Genomic DNA, 18,863 nt, shown 5'->3' on the forward strand with positions numbered 1-18,863 from the left:
GCAGTCAAATTTAGTGGCTTCGAATATTACTGAAAAGAGTCGGTAGATTCGGAAAAGTCCCAATGATACACTCTCATTGACTGTCAAAACCTGGAAACTGATACATGCGGACGTTGCAGAGAGCTGGATGCCAGACAGGCAATTCTTGTATCAATGCTATTTATTGTGATTACGATTACGATTACTTCGAATATGCGCGTTTACGGTTGCAGAATAATATCGTAATAGTCGATTACAATTACCATTACACGATAATAGTACGGCAGTAATGGTTATTGACGATTACGTTCAATTTGAGACCTATACATATTCGCATACAGAATATGACCATTATGACGATGAGGCTGCAACACACGAGAACAAAATTCATCGCTCAGATGCTGGCTACGTCACAATGTATCAAGTTGTCGCCTAATATTTTCTATATTATCAACAGCCAAATGTACATCGTATCTTTTACATATCGTCACAAATGTGGAATGCAGTATTCACAAAATAGGGCGTCAGTGCGAATTTATTTCAATCGTTGTTCGCGGATTAATCGCAAAATAAATTTATTCCGAGAACATCGTAACTATGCCTGACAAAACGAAAGTTTATAAATGATAATGATGATGGATATATTTGTCAGGTTCAAGACTTGATGATTTGTGAGCACTGAGCAGGGTAGGCCTAAATACGGTAGACATTATCGAAATTCCAGTGCGGTTTTTAGATTGTTACTACCACAAATGGGTTTGATCGTGAGATAAGATAATAACGACTGTAGTTTTTCAATTTGCAGGATAGCTTTGCAGTCCTGTCATCATTACCAAAACCAAACGAAGCCATTAAAAGTATGATGATGAAGACACTGTGATTTAGGAGAATAATTTTGTGAAAAATATAGGTGGGTGTGATATACTACAGCACAGCGTACACGAGCAGCGCATGAATCTCATTAGTGAAGCACACTCGGAAATTCTGAAGGAAATGCGTTCTTCGGTTACAAGTTGCCTTTATCGGTAGCCGAATTAGAAGCACATCTACGCTTTGCTAAGCACATACGCAACATCGAAGTATTTCTACAGAAATGTACTTTTATGGGTTAATGATGCTCGACTTCATCATGAGCTACGAATATTATCAATTTTTGCTCTCGGTGTGTTCTGGACATCACTTTCCTGCTATGCTTCTCTTGCTCTTACAACAACGAGGTAGTGCCAAAGCCTGGCGACGCCAGAACTCGATGATATGATAATCTGTTGTATGTGCTCGGAAATATCGAATTTTATTGTAACTAAATATATATCATATATGCAGTATGCGCGGGTTGTATGTAAATCTGTGTTACAGTAATTTAAATTTTAAAAATGCCATTACCAGCAATGTAATTCAATCTGTAAATACAATGAGATGCGAATGTAATTACGAAGAACATTTATATTCAATAAGTCGCACTGTCCTTGAGGCTGTTCTGAGACATCGCGCGGAAATAGCTGCATCACTCAACGATTGCGAAAGAACTCTGAAGACTCCATTTCGACTTGGGTTCTTGTTAACCAGAAATTTAACGATTAGTTTGCTGCAATAAGGAGAATGAACCTGTGGCGACAATCGCAGGCAATATGCATGGCCGATTTCAGAACATCAGTGGTGCTTCTGTACCTGTAGGCGAACCGGCGTCCATGTGAAATTTTGAGGAGGTTGCAAATCAGTGGTTATTAGTCTTTACTAATCCTCGAAAGACTTCTGCTAATCCGCATGCCTTCGCGGAACCACAAATTTTCACAGAATCATAAAAACAGGAATCTACCACCGGGGCCTACTTAAGTAGGCTATGTCTAACTACATATCTTATACATTGCAATATTGGTTTCCAAAATTACTTCTGCATCAACAGAGTGGTGAAAGAACAAAATCATTAAAATATAATTTTCACCCGTAAGGAAATCGTTATATTGAATATTCAATGCAAATCAATGTTGCTTCTGCTGGCCCCTGTCAGTCATCAGTTCAGTAATGCGAGGCTTGAACTCGGAAAGTGTCATCGTATTGTTCGGTCAAAACGCAACGGCGCGATATTTATTGCCTGATTACAAATAAACATATAAATATTAGGGATAAAATTATCATTGCAGAAGGACGGGATTTTTATTTCGAACCCCTCCCACAAAGGACGATAAACAAAATCTTATAACTCAGGCTGCTGTTATTTGGTAGGCCTATACTCGTATTCTGATTATGGAGCTATGTAATTGTACAAGGGCAACGCAGATACACATGAGGAATATTTACTTGCGAGCTCCATTAGTATTGTTAACTAACCCATGATGTTAACAAATAAGGAATATATTAGGGATAGTGCGAGCGTGAGGTTCACGTTCGCGTTTTGTTCTGCGTGTGAACCTCAGACATTTTGAGGTGCACGTTTACAAACGAACCTGCATTGCCAGCGTTTTTCATATATTAAACTTTTTTAAGGTATTTCAACATCTCTGGCTGAAATATTTTCCCTTTCAACTTCGGATCACTCTCTGTATGCATTGCGCTGGAAGCATAAAATGAAATTCATCACTAAACTGAAATGCACCTTGCTATAATCAAAAAAAATTGCCGTGTTAGAAAAGATTGATTGAAATATTCCACCCTTCCGTTTGGGAATATTTACGAAAATTCACGGTCATGTCCGAAGCAGTACTTCGTCAGCCCCCCCCCCCCCGAAACGTTGATCTTGGGGCCTACCATAGGATCATACCCCCTTCTCGACGGGCCTTTTTACCACTACCAAAAAGCACGTTTCAATCTTATCTCAGCTTCTGTGTAAGTAATCGCACGAATTGTGAAAATAAAATGATATTCAGTTTTGAAATCGGTCTATGATATTGGTAATTGCATAATTGCATATATGCTATTGATATTACGCTTTAATCCTCTCTTAGTTCACTTGATCATATTTACTGGTAGAGTTGAGGCACATGGTATTTCAGATAGCAAGCGCTGGACTATATTCCGCGCCAATGGTCGATAAAAATTTGGCAATATGTTTTCTGACGGTTTCAGCCAACATGCGGCGGTGATTTGCTGTCAAGGTTTTATTTGGTAACACGCTCTGCGAAGTCGCAGGCCGAAACTTTAGAAGTCGATGTGCCGAGGAGCGGTAATCACTGGCGCTGAAATGCCTATTTATTTTATAAATGATGAATATTTCTATTGCGCCGAGGGTACCTATATATAAATAAAAAAACTGACAGTTATCCACATCTCACCCAGCTCTACCGGTAAATCTGACTTCGTGAGCAGAGAGAACAAGAAATTGATAGCAATGTATATGCAATTCCCGATCTTATAGACCGATTTTATCATGAGATATCGACAATTTTCGCGCTTCGCGCTGGCTCACTAAACAGTGCAACTATAATTTGGTGGCAAAAGCGCACAACGTGATGGGGTGGGTCAGCTTATCGCCCTATGGGAGCCCAAGACTCAAGTTTTTGGGGGGTCCAGACGAAGTGCTGTTTCGTTTCTGCCCACGGGTGTACACCCGGAGATGTATAATTATTATTGAGTGGCCCTACCTTTTCAAACACACCTCACTCAGCTCTACCTGTAAATCTGATTACGTGAGCAGAGAGAGGAAAAAATTTCATAGCAATATGTATGCAATTCCCGATCATATTGACCGATTCAATCATGAATTATAGAATTTTTTCGCGCTTGGAGCGTGCAGGCTGGAAAAGCTGACTCAGCTATCGGCCCCCAATGTAGATGATAAGTAGCGATAAACAGTGCATAACCTCAGAGGGTCTGGGGGCAACGCCCCCCAAAAGTACGGTTTATCATCATATGGGGGGCCCAAGACAAGCGTTGTTTTTTGGGGGGGGCTGACGAAGTGCTGTTACGGCCGTGAGTACAAGTAGCAAATTCCGAGCATATATAGAGTAAGTATTCTATGACCAGTTATGGGTATAACTCGGGCGGGCAACTTCTCTAGTCGCGGCCGGATATGGGGAAATGAAGTACTTGGCCGTAATCCTGAATCGATACATTAGTCGCGTATTTATCCACCTATACAAGGAATAGATCGTATATAATGTAAACTTAAAGTTTAGAGCAGGGGTCTCAAGCACGCGGCCCGCGAGTAGGGCTGGCCGAAATCGATATAAGAACATAATGCCTGTTATCCGTCACACTAAAGATACTTTGGAATTGTTTCGACCGTACCGATTTCATTGCACTTCTTGACAATGTTGTGCGATGATCATGACTTCGGAAATGTGTTATTTCCAGAACGTTCGTAGCTTTGTATTATGTCTGGGATGTTGCGACACGGTCAGTCAAGGTTTCAAGGCTTACTCAGTGGAAAATAGTATCAAAACTATTTAACTTTCAGTTGCGAGGAGCGTATAATTTCAGTACCCGAAAAAATCGTCGTTTACTTCTCGACTCGAATCATTGAAATTAATACTCGATTCAGATTCGAGTACTCGAATCATTGTGCCCAGCCTAGGCCATTTAGTGTGGTTCGCAACGACATATTAGATTTTGAAGTATTCGTCAATATTCAACCACCACATATCTTTTTTTGATTTGAGAACTTCAAATTCGCTCTAAAAGTACTCCGAAATCCCATCACTTTTTTCAAGTTACCCCGCAGTGGAATATCAATTATTAGGTCACATTAACTGTTTATGATGGTTAAACATGACCCGTTTATGATTCGGGACTGAAAATTGTCATTTGGACCCGGGCGCAACCTTTTGTAGAATTTTTCGAACTAGGACTCAATGGGTGATAAAATAAAAATGACTCGAGTTGAGTCGCGTCAAACGTTACAATCAGAAAAGGACTTAATGTGACTCGAAACGCGGTGACTTGATACAATCACGGACGCAACAAACAATCAAACTGTTATGGGGAATAGTAATATATCAAAAGGCCATAGCTTGCGTATTTCGATATCCAAGCGGTCGGTATACGGCAACCAGTGCACCTTTGCTCTCTTGATGTATGGTTAATTACATCCTGTGTCATCCTGGGTCTCTTCATCCATGATATTATCGTCAATTAAATTTGGCGAGTCAAGTAGCCCCACAGCTGTGACACTGATGGATTCTTCAGTGATTGGACATTTCTATTGCTATGGCACATTAATCATTACATTCAAGTTGTTATTGATCTGTTCCAACATTCGAAGGTAAATCTAACGCTGATTTAAATTGGCTTTGGTATTGACATGATCAATAGCCTAGTTATCAGATGTATTGCTGAAACCCGGATCAGGCTGTACTGCTTCAATGCTCTGATATCAGATCAATCTTTGTAAAATTCTAAAATATTCTACCTATAATTGTGGCACGACGAATGTTCGGTTGCTGCAAAATTATACCGTGACACTGTGACAGCTTTCACGATGTCAGGATGCATTTGTACTCTCGCATCCGGTGTCTATACCTTATAATTTTGACTAACTGTGCAACGTGGCAAGTAGGCCTTTACAACAACAATTTTATTCTAATATTTTGAATTTGGTTTTGTTCGTGAATTCGCAATAGCAAATCACATTTTCACGATGTGTGTGGAATGCCAGTCTTCAAGGTGCCGTCAAATAAGGCCTACTTGAAAAAACATTGAATAGGCTACCCCTAACATCGGTGCTGCGGCCCGCGGCGCCATCCAAAACTAGGAAATTGGTCCGCGAGCACATTTGAGTTTGAGACCCACGGTCTAATGTAGTGGTCCCCAACCTTTTTGTCTTCATTCCCCACTTTAGATTTATTCCGAATCTTCATTCCTCACTACCTAAAACTATCTTCGTATTTCCTTCCAACTTTTCTCATTACGGATAAGTTATTTGCTTTTTTGAGTACACAAGACACACAACCACACTAGTACGCAAGACAATCGCCCATATTTGCAACATATAACGTTTCTGTGAACCGATACCGGTCACCCTCAAAATTTAGCGAAAGCGTTATTTCACGTCATACTGGTCGTGCTGGATGCGTTCATGACGCCCTCATTCGTTATCCATAATTAAAAATGAGTTTTTGTGAACAATACGCAATATAATGTTTGATACATATATTCCAGAGCAGTTAATTGGAAAAGGTAATCGCGCATGCGTCTCCATAAATATGTAGACTATATCCTGCATACAATTTTCATCAAATGCTTCTATTCCCCACGCGAAACCATTGAATTCCCCACCAGTGGGGAATTCCCCACCTGTTGGGAACCACTGGTCTAATGGATTCTAGAATATAGACTATATAATATTAACTGCTTTTCACTTGAACACACATCCTATATCATAATTATCTCCCATGGACCGGACAGAACCGGTATCCCATGGAATCTCAAATGAGCGCTTTCCGCTTTGTTCGACTCTGATAATACCTCCGATATTTATAGCCGCTATAAGATGAACAATGATCAGAATACTTTGTATGGCAGCGAACATTGGTCGTATACTGTAGGGCATGGGCTATCCATGTGATGGATATACCCCCATTTTTTGACCTGAACCGGATCGGATCCGGATTCGAAATTTAGATGATAAGGCTGGATTCGTAATTTATTACACGGCTAGAGTCCAACCACACCGATGTAATGGCGCCATTAAAACTCTTTCAACTTTGGTAACCGTAGGCTCCGGCTACACGTCATCAGCATCAACTAAATATTTATTGATGATAAGTATTTCACAGGGCTTTGTGACACAGATACAGTACATGGGCTATTTCACACTACGGAACTACTTTCTACTTTTCAAAATTCAAATTGAGAGTGGGAGTTGAAGTAATCCGAAATGGTAACCACTTGAGTAGCCTAGGTATAGTGTGGGGTATGTGGGGTGTGTTAAGCGGGACTTTGTACCATGGAATATAGAATCGCTCTATCAGAAAATACGACTTGAACTCAGATGAGACGTTCCCAAGGTGTTTTATACCAGGGCTCTTTAACGGGGTGTATCGTACACCCCAGGGTGCACCATGACTTGAAAAGGGTATAACGTTCGAATGTGGTGTACTGGGGTGTACCAGATCCGCATTAAAATATAGACCGATAACTAGATCACAATAAATAGGCAAGTTTATGCTTCAGAACAGGTTGTTCATATCGGCAGCTGTAGGCGACTTGACAATTACCTTCCTTTTGTGATGTCATAAGCAGATGCTTCTCAGTTAACGTATTGGTTCCTTTTGCAGTAGAACAGTGCGGATCTAACATGTGTTCAGCTTGAGATATTTGTCTATAATGATTCTCGAGGAAGCCGCCGCGACAGCTCAGACATTAGTAATTGGTACTTCCTGCGAGATGCTTATAAATAGCGCATCGTGCATAATTGCAAAGGCGCAGCCTGGAGTCTCGATATGAGAATCATTGTGTTGGATCGTGGTCCGGTAACCTGATTAGTATTTACTATTTAGCATTTCCTATACGTTGCAGCCTTGCTCATCTTTATTTAGATCAGGTCATGGGTGGCCAATCTGCGGATATACAGTCATATGCAGGCGTAAAACAATAATCATGCGACCGTCTAAACTACAGTCTACGCATGATCAAATTATAGTGACCGTCAATATGCAATTTGAATTAACGAAGTGTTTACGGAGAGAGAGGGAGAGAGATATGATATTCTTTTTCGCCTGCACCATCCAGATACTTTGACGACGGAGAAGCGACTCGACCGTAAAGTCACCTAGTCCTAGTCAAATTTTCTTATTTACGCTCATCGCGATTCAGTGGGACTAGAATTTTCCGTTTTTAATATAATAGTGGCCTTGCATTGTGAAACCACCGTACAAATGCGAACCGCAGCAGAAGATAATGCACTATCTGAAGAATTGGCAAGTTAACAGAATCGTGTGCGTCTCACGAATGAAGGTTTTTCTGGTACGTTCGGGTGATTCCAATAAATTGTGACTGTACTGGCACTCATGATGGGAGGTCAAGAAATAACATCATGCAACAAAGGTGTTAATAAAATACGGAAGTGCATCATCACTAATTTTGTGCCCAAAATTTTTAAAGGCCCGGTTAATCTGATCACGTGGACTGAAAATGGATAAATATTTGACAGTGATATATGAAACTGCTAATATTATCGACAAAGTTCATTTACGAGGTTGAAAATTTGTTTGCGCCCCGCGCGACTGGAATACGAGTCCAAATTACTTTTTCTATCATTTATTATCGTGATTTCGCTACATATTCACTACACCCCTTGTTGTGATTCGCCTTAGACAATTAGAAACTTTTATACGCAATGTATATCTCAAGGAATCAGTGATGGCACAGAACACCACTCGGGTTCTCTGCAGTGCGAAGCTCCCAGTAACCAATTACACACGAGTAATTGTCGTCTAGATCAGTGGTTCTCAATGGCCGGTCCGCGACGACATTCCTGCCGGTCCGCCAGGTATATTACAAATTTATACCTTAATTTCAAGGTGAAATGTTGAAGTCTTGTCCATTGTTGAAATAAATAAAACATCAAATTTTAAACCGATTCAGAACTTAGTGAGGTAGCATTAGGGCTGGAAACATATTCGATTTGACTTGAAGTTCAAGACGTGTCATTTGACGACATGCGAGCGACAAGTACAGAACAGATAGAGATGATCCATCGCTAAACGGCACAGTTTGCGCGATCATTCGTTTTCGATTCATTCGTTTTGTGAAGGGCCGTAACTGGGGCACCCCGAACCGCCCAATTTGGGAGGTTGTAATCGGTTTGCCAGAGTAGCCTTCGTCTGGTGGTAGTGGGTAATGAGCAAGGTAGCACGACAAAGTGCTTGGTTCGACTCCAAAACGCTATACTTATTTTGATATTGTCAAAGAGAAGAATATTATTCGAGTTGGCGTGGTCGGTTAAATCCACGGCCTTCGGCGCGAAAGACTGTGAACGACTCTCGGCGGTAGCATGTTTATCTGGACAAGGCAATTTTACCTCGACTTAGCAGACTCACTACCATAAAATCACATGGATTCCATCATGAAGATAATATAATTACGATAAAAACCCTCTAAATGTCACACTCCATCACCATATAATTGCAAAACACGGTTGCATACTGTACATTTTGGCTTCATTTCAATTTTTGAAAGTCCACCGGTCCGCCAGACATTTTTTGAAATTGTTCCGGTCCGCGAGGCGAAAAAGGTTGAGAAACACTGGTCTAGATAGATCATGACGACTCTCCGCTGAGATGCGGCCATAGGGCATATAGCCTATGTAATCCAAATATGGCCGTGAATTGCAAATAATGTTAAACACCCCTAACTTAGGCTTACTTCGGAATTTGCGTCAATGGTGTACTAGTTCTGAGTAAACGTTAAAATAGGGTTACCATATTTTGGGATCGGGAGAGGAGGACACTTTTTCAAAATTCGAATACCGGAGGAAGATGCTGAAAAAATGGTAAATGTTTTTCCACATCGCGGTCGGTTGACTAATAAAATGAAAAAGGTCGCCACTTCCGTTCGAACCACGAATTTTCTGTTTAGCGTCATTGATGCCGATCTGCACTTGAATCTATCCATCAACTTAGCTCAAAAAGCTGTAAAGGAGGACAAGTTGCCAAAAAGGAGGACATTTAGGCGTCCTCGGGGAACATTTTCAAACACACGAAAAAGTAGGACGTATGCTAACCCGACGTTAAAAGGGTGTAACATGACTAAAAGGTTGACGAGCACTGTTCTATGCAATGTAGTCTATGTTTGGATGCTCTCATATGGTATAACATTAAACCTAATGCACCTGACGCCCGCCCGGGAATGGTATCCTGCGGAATGGTATTTTCGAATATCACGGCTAGTAAAGTAAGTGCACTGGACAGTATGGGATTTTGCAAGCCGTTATGATGATATGGCAAGGCGGACTGAGAAAGTACGAGATTTTGGATATGAGATTGACATACGTATATTGCTGTACCATAATTCGTAAAATAGAATCCGTAATACTTCGCCTCTCTCTTCCTGGAGAAGCGAGTGGCGCAGTTGGTTATGCACAAGTGTTAGTGGTTCGAATCCCGGTTCGGAACCACTTCTATGTGTCGGAGGTTATCTCGGGTCCTCATCGCTGACCTCACTGCATGCGCAGTGTCGTACGAAAAGCCCAGATGTTGGTGAGCCGCGTCAAAAAGTCGGCAGTACAGACGACGGGCGCATGAAACACGAGGGAGAACGATGGTGAAAGAGTGCGAGCGTGAAAAAGTCGCCCGGAAGATGACGAAAAATCAAAGACAATGAAATGTTACAAATGTTACTGTCGTGGCGCATATGGCCATACTAGGCGAAAAGCGCCACATTTGTTGTGTCAATAAAACAAACAAACAAACCTCTCTCTTCCTATATGACTCAATGTTGGTAAATATCAATATGATATCGTGCAGCCGCGATTGCCAGACACCAAGTTTCGTTCTCCGGAGCGCAACAACATGGCGTGATGCCTTTACTTCTCGTGTTAGGCATGTGCTTGAAACATATGTATCATATTTTAGACGTGAAGTGATCATTTGGAATAGAAATATTCTAATCTTCGCCCTTTACTGGTTGCTAGGTGGCGGTCACGAGTGATATGCAAATCTCTAAAATTATGGCCAGCCACATCGAAGTGACGCCATTTACTATCAGTATATTTCTGTTCCGCCTACGGCAGACCTGAGCAAAGTGCGGCCCGCGAAACTATTCTGTGCGGCCCGCGAAAGGTTGCCTGGAACTCAAAACATAAAACTGGGTTTTTCAATGTCTGTATCAAATGAACAGGAAATTTGTTTACTTTGAAGCCTGTTTATTAATATGCCACGATTACACTCCCTACGTACCCGGAATGCGTAATCCAGATTAAAAATAAAGGCAATGTGGCAAAGCGTGAGTAGCAACTGAAGTCACAAGCAATCACTCTTTCCATATAGTTTAGTTCAAACTTTTCTTCTTGGCATTGCCACATTACGCATTATACGGAATGTGTTTCAATTTGTGACGTGATATATTTCCAAATCCCAGATTCGTAAAAATGTCAATCAGTGCTCACGATCACTATACTACTCATCAGTCATCATATCTATAACCCATAAAGAATCAACGGGTGCGCAAAAAAAAAAGTCGAAAACTGAAATTCTATGAAGGTTTAGGTTTAGAATTTAGAGCACTAAATATTCGCATACTGGAGTCAGGGGTAAACCCATCCTTTCAGTTTTTGCCGATCATGTCGTCGGGGATGAGGTTTTTAATTAAAGCTTCGCTCAACATAAAGCAGGGGCGGGCAGCATACGGCCCGCGAAGGGATTTTGTCCGATCCGCGGACAGTTTTCCGTCTTACATGATAATGTGGCCCGCGGCTCCAGTCTGCCGAGATTCCCCACTACTTGCTTACTAGGTCAAATTTTAGTGACTGTACGTTATTATATACGCATGTGATCAGCGTGCGAGAGTGGAGCTTACGCGTATCCGTATGTTCGTCGAAGCGAGAAGACTTGCATTATCGGCATTTACGATGTACTCAACCCTAATGTCGTTTGTGGTAATCGTGCTGTTTTTCGACTACAATGGTCATTTACACCAAGCTGAAATTTCCTATTTTTGATTCCGTAGCCGCCGACTTGTAGCACGGCACACTTCTAGGCTTTTGCAAGACATCGCTTCTGCCAGGGGTCGTCAACTTAAAACGGGGCGCGGGCCACGTTTCAAAATTCGTAGAGCACGCGGGTCGCATGAATTCAATATCGAGATTAATTAGGCCACACAGTTGAACAACGATGCTATCACGTCATCTACTCAACCCTAATGAATTAATATCTTGGTAAATTTAGGGTACCGGACCGGGCTTATCGAACGACTTGAAATCTTAATTAGGGATTGCACCGCGTGTTGATTGATCAGAAAGCAGACATGGCGGTGCCTGTATGGCAGTGGTCGGGAACCTTTTTTGTCTGAAGATCCATATTGGCCTTATTTTTTCCATTTTACCTCCTAAAGAGCCACACGTGTCAATCAGATATTACGTCACAATTGAAAACTTCTGATGTCATGGTTGTATTAATTCGAACTCTCTACCCGGGATTCGTCGTGTGCGTCACATTTTCTCTGTAAAAACTCGAACTTATCATGCTGGTTGCCTTACTTGAGCATGCGAAACTTGAGTTACGAGAACGTAGGTTTGCCGTGATGCTCCTTTTAAATGCGTGAACCCATGATCACATGCGTAGGTGGAGCCAAACATGGTCACTACAGCAATCTATATGTAGGCCTACCCAATCTAAGCTGTTGGCGAAGATTATGAAACCTTCAATTATTATTGGTATTTTCTATTGATGTCCATGAATGACTAGATTTTGAACATTTTTCTCCCAAATTCCCACAATTAGCATTTTTATTAATCGAAAATAAAGCGCGAAACGAGAGGTAGGGCACATACTGGTCAGGCCTCACCATTGATAACGCGATCCATCGTAAATACCTTGGAATTTATTATAGCTGATATTAATCCACTGTAACTGTGGCACTGATTTCTAAAATTGAAATACTGATGGATTTCTCAATCCTCAAAGTATTCAGCCGTAACATATAACGTTGATCTACACGCCTATTTTATCCCTGGTAGAGCCACTTGCCAATCAAAAACGTGGTTAGCTATGGCGTTGTTTGTAAATCGAGTTTGTAATTGTGAATGTCACTTCCACGGCACTTCATTTCGCGCCGTAGATCAGGAAGAAAATGTGTATTTGCAAACTACGTTGCCATATTGGTTTCGCCATGTCTGGTATTCTCTTTGATCAATCAACGTATCGCGCAATCCAAGATTTCGAGTCGGGTAGGCTACATCGAATTCGCGGGTGATATTGGTCGCCGGCGAGTAGTTTAAATTTGAGGATTTTGAAAAGAGTTCGAGCTCCTAAACCTGAAGAAGGCGTTGCCTTTACCTCTCAAAGACATGTTTACACTACCGCGGGAATAATTATTCTGACCGTGATGAAAATTTACTAACAAGTCGCTGCAACATTGACCAATTCAGTACAAAAATACATATTTGGCAAAGAGCCATATTCCCCAAAAGAGTCATATTTGGCTCGCGAGCCATAGGTTCCAGACCACTGCTGTAGGCCTATGGCAATGCAATATTCTCAAATCCACATTGTCTTCTTCATTATCGGCGAGAAATTCATTTGAAGTGACATTGCTGTCGCTAAAATACATTCATTAAATACGATTTATTCCTTGTATATGTGGATAAATGGGCGAATAATATATCGATACAGTAATCCGGCCCGCGAAGTACTTTATTCTCCTATATCCGGCCCGCCGGCTGGAGAAATTGCCCGCCCCTGAAATAAAGGCTATTTAACCTGCACACTGCTCGGAAGGCAGCGACCAAGAAAATAAGCTTTGTACTATAGCACAGTGGTTCTCAACCGCCGGTCCGCGACGACATTTCTGCCGGTCCGCCGGGTATATTACAATTCTATACCTTAATTTCAAGATGCAATGTTGAAGGCTTGTCCATTAATAATAAATATAACATCAAATTTTAAACTGATTCAGAACTTCGCGAGATAACATTAGGGCTGGAAACATGTTCGATTTGACTTAAAGTTCAAGGCGTGTCATTTGACGACATGCGAGCGACGAGTACAGAGCAGATACGAGCTGCCTCATGGCAAAACATTGCAGTTTCCGCGATCATTCGTTTTCGATTAATTCATTTTGTGCCTGACCGTAATTGGGGGGCACCCCAAACCGCCCGATTGGAGCAAATTGGCTTGCAAAAGGCTCAAAATTATTTTGAGAATGTCACTAAATGTCTTGCTTATTAGGTGCCCTTTTCCGAGAAATACGCATAATTTCTAGAAATAGGCATTTTGGCGTCAGCCATAACCGCGCCAAGACGTACCAACACATAATGAAGATTAGGCTAACATGGGACTCCGAAAAGTGATCCGTAAATTCGGTAGCGAGAAAACCGATTCAGTCATGAATTGCACTGAGTAGAATGAATGTGCTCGCAAGTACAAGTGAAAACAACCAACTGTGGGGTCATGAGGCAAAGCCCTCGAAAGTTTGGCTTATCGCCTTGTGTGGGCCGAAGACCAACGTCTTTTTGGGGTGGACTAACGAAGTGCTTTTTCTGCCCGGATTTGCGGACAGCGGGTATAGCTACTGTAAGGTGTTTTCTTGCAACACGCATTGTATTCGCAGTTGCCAGCAGATGGTGGCAGTGGGCAATGAGCAAACCGTATCACGACAGGATGCTTGGTTAGACTCCGAAACGCATCTTCTCTCGATATTGTCAAAGAGATAAATATTATTCAAGTTGGCGTGATCGCTGTTAAGCCCACTGCCTTCGGCGCGAAAGACTATGTTAACGACTCTCGACGGTAGCACGTTTATCTGGACTAGGCAATTTTACCTCGACTCACTACCATAAAATCCAGTGTTGAGATGACTCGAGTCATGACTTGACTCGAGTCAGACTCGAGTCACCTTTTTCGCATGATTTGACTTGACTCGAGTCTGTTTGCTGAAATGACTAGACTTGACTTGACTTGACTCGGCGTATCGGAAATGTGGATTGAGTCGTGACTCGGAGAAAAATTCACGAGTCAATTTCAAGTCATCAATTATTCGGTGTCGATAAAAATCACTGTATCTTGCATATGTTCGGATTGTTCGCGAAACGCTGGTGTAACCCGCGAGAGCGACCAATCATTCAATGGTCGTCCGTTTTACTGAGCGTCCATGTGTGGCGAGATAGCGCAGTGGTGTAATCCGCGCCTGCAACACCAACGGGTGCGGGTTCGAGTCCGACCGAGATCGACTTCAGAATTCCGATACCTAGGCTTCTCCTCCGCCACCTCATCCGCGTCAGCGGTGTCTTACAAAAGCCTAGAGGGGGGCCGTGCTATTAGTCGGCAGTTACGGAAAATAAGAAAAATATCGGCCTGGTGTAAATGACCGTAGGAGTCGACAAACACCATGAATACCTCAAAACAAACAAACAAAACTGAGCGACCATTGTTCTCTCACAAAAAAAATGACCACAAACGAAGTGATCGAAGCTTACAGCTTACGTCGTAAACTAGTAGGAAAGTAATATAATAGAAAATTATCTGCCTTCCAAACCTCTTGCTTTATTGATTTTGAATTCGCAGGCGCAGGCGCAGGCGCAGGCTGGAATTGTATCATATCAATATGTAAAGGGTAAAGGGTAATGTATGGTATCTTATCAATTCGTTTCTCTATTCTCTATTTTGATTGGCAACTATAAACTGAGGCTACGTATATGTGAGAGATACAGCGCCTTCTTGGGTGCATATCCAACTGTATATTCGTTCATCGGTTCAAAATCGATGACTACTCAATCTGTATTTCAGACAGCTAGCAAAATGTAGTGACGTAATCATGCCTCATACTACGAAAAGGCAACTTCTGACTTGAATTTTGACTTGACTCGTGACTTGACTTCCAAAAATCTCCAAAAATCGAGTGACTTGACTTGACTCGAGTCACCTTCGAAACCCGATTGACTTGACTTGACTCGAGTCAAAATGTGCAATGACTCGAAATGACTCGTGACTCGAAGGAATTGACTTGATCCCAACACTGATAAAATCACATGGATGCGATCATAAATATAATTATTTACGATCAAAACCCTCAAAATGTCGTTCTCTAGCACCATATAATTGCAAAAAACGGTTGCATACTTAACATATTGGCTTCATTTCAATTTTGAAAGTTCACCGGTCCGCCAGACATTTTTTGAAGTTTTACCGGTCCGCGAGGTTAAAAAGGTTGAGAACCACTGCTATAGCATATACATTTCAGTGCAGTTGCCCTCGAACTGAGAGACGTGAAAGCATCAGAAGGGTGGCGCGAAGCCGAAGTTTATTGAAACATTTTTTTGCGCTCCGCGCGATATTAACCCGCTTGTACTGGTTGCTCTGTGTATTGTCCGACTTTGATATTTCACAATTCTGTCATCAACAGCCATAATCTTTCATGTCATCACACTATCCGTCGGGAATGCTAGCATTCTGGTTGCACTTTTTAATATTTTGTGATATCATGATGAGTGTTCCCGAAATTGTTCACTATATCATAACGGGACGAGTGCTTAGAAAAGTTTGAAAACCACTGTTTTACAGTCTTAATAGAAGAACGTGGATAGGGGGTTAAAGAGAGCTAAAATGTAGCATGTTTAACATTGTTTCGAATCATGACAGCTAATAGATAATTTTTTTAATTAACTGTCACTTTGTCATTGCCTATAATATCAACACATTCACTGAACATAATTTTTTAACAATATAATTTAGAAATATACAATTAAATACGCTGGAGAACATAGCTAATTTTTTTTTCACTCGACCCGCCAACATAGGCTATTTATTTTTCTCATTTGGCCCGCGGAGGAAAATAATTGCCCACCCCTGGCATATAGGGATGTTTAAATAATTAGCATCCTAACAGATCACATTACTTCTCAGGTATCAGGATAGAAGTAGTTTAATATTGCTTGTGACTTTGAGAGACCGTAAAGTCTAATATTCACATCGCATAATGATTGCCTATTATGCAATGTATATCGTTGTGATTTGGACATAAATTTCTTCGGTTGATCATTGTAGAGAGGCTGTTCAACTTATATTTTCTCTTCAATATGCAATAACTTGGAACAAACTATTGGTATATGTATTAGAAAATTGTACCTTGCAACCTAGAACTAGAGCAATTTTCTGCGAAAAACATTACCAGCTGTCACGGATGGACGAACACCACTCGACTGATGCCGATGCCCACCACACATCCAACCAATCATTAGCATATGTTGATAGTCGCATTCGGTCTCCTATAGAAAGCCCCGTATTATCCGATTGCGGTTATCCGTCTTGCAGCACGTTCTGCTAAATAGTTCCGTTTATGCGTCATCAAATATAGTTTTAACACCAGGGAAGAATCTTTAATGCAATCTTCACCTTCGTAAAAGGCTATTATGTAAGATCTCTCCTCTTTATGATCTGTTCTACCTCGAGTTGTACGCAGTACCGTGGGATCCTGGCATTTTAGGAATATTCGCGGACAAACACTGCGGGAACTGAAGCACAGAGCGGTCAGCAGGCGGTGCATCCAGCAGGGGTCCGGGTATTAAGTAGCCTACATACAGCAAAATATTGGCACGCTCGGAACGTTGCCTCGGTACTCTGAAGGTCTGACCGAATATTTTGCCAAAGTACTATAGAGGTCGAGGATGATGGTATGGCAATGGTGCACAATAGTCACGACCAAACTCCAAAGGCTGTCCACGTCCACGTCCAGTTGACCATTTGAGAATCGTTGGTGTTGTAAGACGACAATAAGGTTCCAGTAAGTGTTCCGCAACAGATACCCAGGTGTTCCGCGAATCTTTTCTTAATTTTGGAAAGTAACTGTATAAATGTTCAACACAGGGCATGCAGACTACAAATTAATTGTGCTCTAACTGCTAATAGCTGATACGTAACCATATGCACAGGCCGTGTTATTTTTGGCATTTCAGGAGCCAGATGCCAAAACTGCCAAAAATTAAAATTTTAAAATGCCAAAAATAAGCAATTTTTGGCATATGCCAAAAATAACACGGCCTGCCAAATAGTGTGTTTCGTTTATGGTGTTATTAACAGGACCGCGTTACAAGCGAGAAGAGCGTTTGTGAAAGGCAGGTTTCTTAATCTGGGTCCAGCCCACCCATTAGGGGTGAAAGCATGGTGTCTTAAATGGTGTGGGCACAGCGTGATTGAACGGCTGACTGCATTTGGTTTACGTCAGACTTTCCATTTGTCCAAAGGCAATTTTACGACCATTTTTGACCGACTTGTCGAGCACTAAATTTGATAAAATGGGTATCAATGAGAAGCTGCCGCAGTACTGATTATTAAAATATAAATTATATTCTGCTCATGGAGCTGGAACCCCCAAAATCAACCACGATTTTTGCATTGTGATCGAGTTGAACATTGTGACGCAACAAACTGTCTGGCTATTTCTGAGCTGCATATAGTCTCGTTTTGCCAGACAGTCTTGTTGCGTCAGTGTTCTTAAACAAGCTAACCTTCCCGGCACTCTTCCATGGGAGTTGGTAATATTAAAGCCACCTGAAGTGACAAAAGTCCTCCGAAAATATGTCGGTAGACTGAAGGAGAAATGATAATCGGGCTATTAAATAGAATGTGTTGAGAGACAACACAGGAAACTCCTGGAAAAGGATCGGGAAGAAAATTCTTTCCGCGATGAGATCGATGGCACTGGCGAAGTGATCTCTTTTCCTGATGCATGGAAGCCGGTTCGGCCCTCCAAAGATTTTGAAGCTCTTAAAACCTTTTGTGGATGACTGGCAACATTCTTTCCCTCAACGGCTACTGTTGAAGCCGATATTTCCCAGATTCGTTGGGCGAGAAATGAATTTAGGAGAAACTTAGCTGACCCGAGTTTGGAAGCACTGTTACAGTGCAAACGATTTAAGTCTATTCAACAGCTGTAACAATCAGCTGTGTTTGTTAGGCTTTTCTTTTTTTTTTTTTTTTTGCTTTTTGGCACCGAGTCCGATGGATACTGCACATTTTGTGGTTTCGTTTGATATTATTAACCTATGAAATCGTTTGGTTTTTTCTTCTTCTTATTGTTTGTTGGCACTGATTATACGTGGATGCTACACATTTTGTGGCGTCTTTTGACAAACTAGCCCAAATAAAGCGTTTTTGTGACTAATTTGAGGCTGAAACTATCTATCTAGAGGACGATGCCAAAACTGCCAAAAATAAAAATCGAAAAATGCCAAAAATAAGTTATTTTTGGCAGTTTTGGCATATGCCAAAAATAACACGGCCTGCATATGCATGTGA

The 18,863-nt window shown here is 41.5% G+C and overlaps 1 protein-coding gene across 1 annotated transcript in view; it reads right to left on the reverse strand.

The window, feature by feature from the left end:
• LOC145439843 (membrane progestin receptor gamma-like) overlaps positions 1–18,863 on the reverse strand; it is a 406,242-nt gene that overhangs the window by 124,471 nt on the left and 262,908 nt on the right. The window lies entirely within an intron of this gene.

Source organism: Botryllus schlosseri, chromosome 5 (genome assembly GCF_051294905.1).
Source record: "Botryllus schlosseri isolate E-star chromosome 5, Bs_hap1, whole genome shotgun sequence".
NCBI classification, from domain to species: Eukaryota; Metazoa; Chordata; class Ascidiacea; order Stolidobranchia; family Styelidae; genus Botryllus; species Botryllus schlosseri.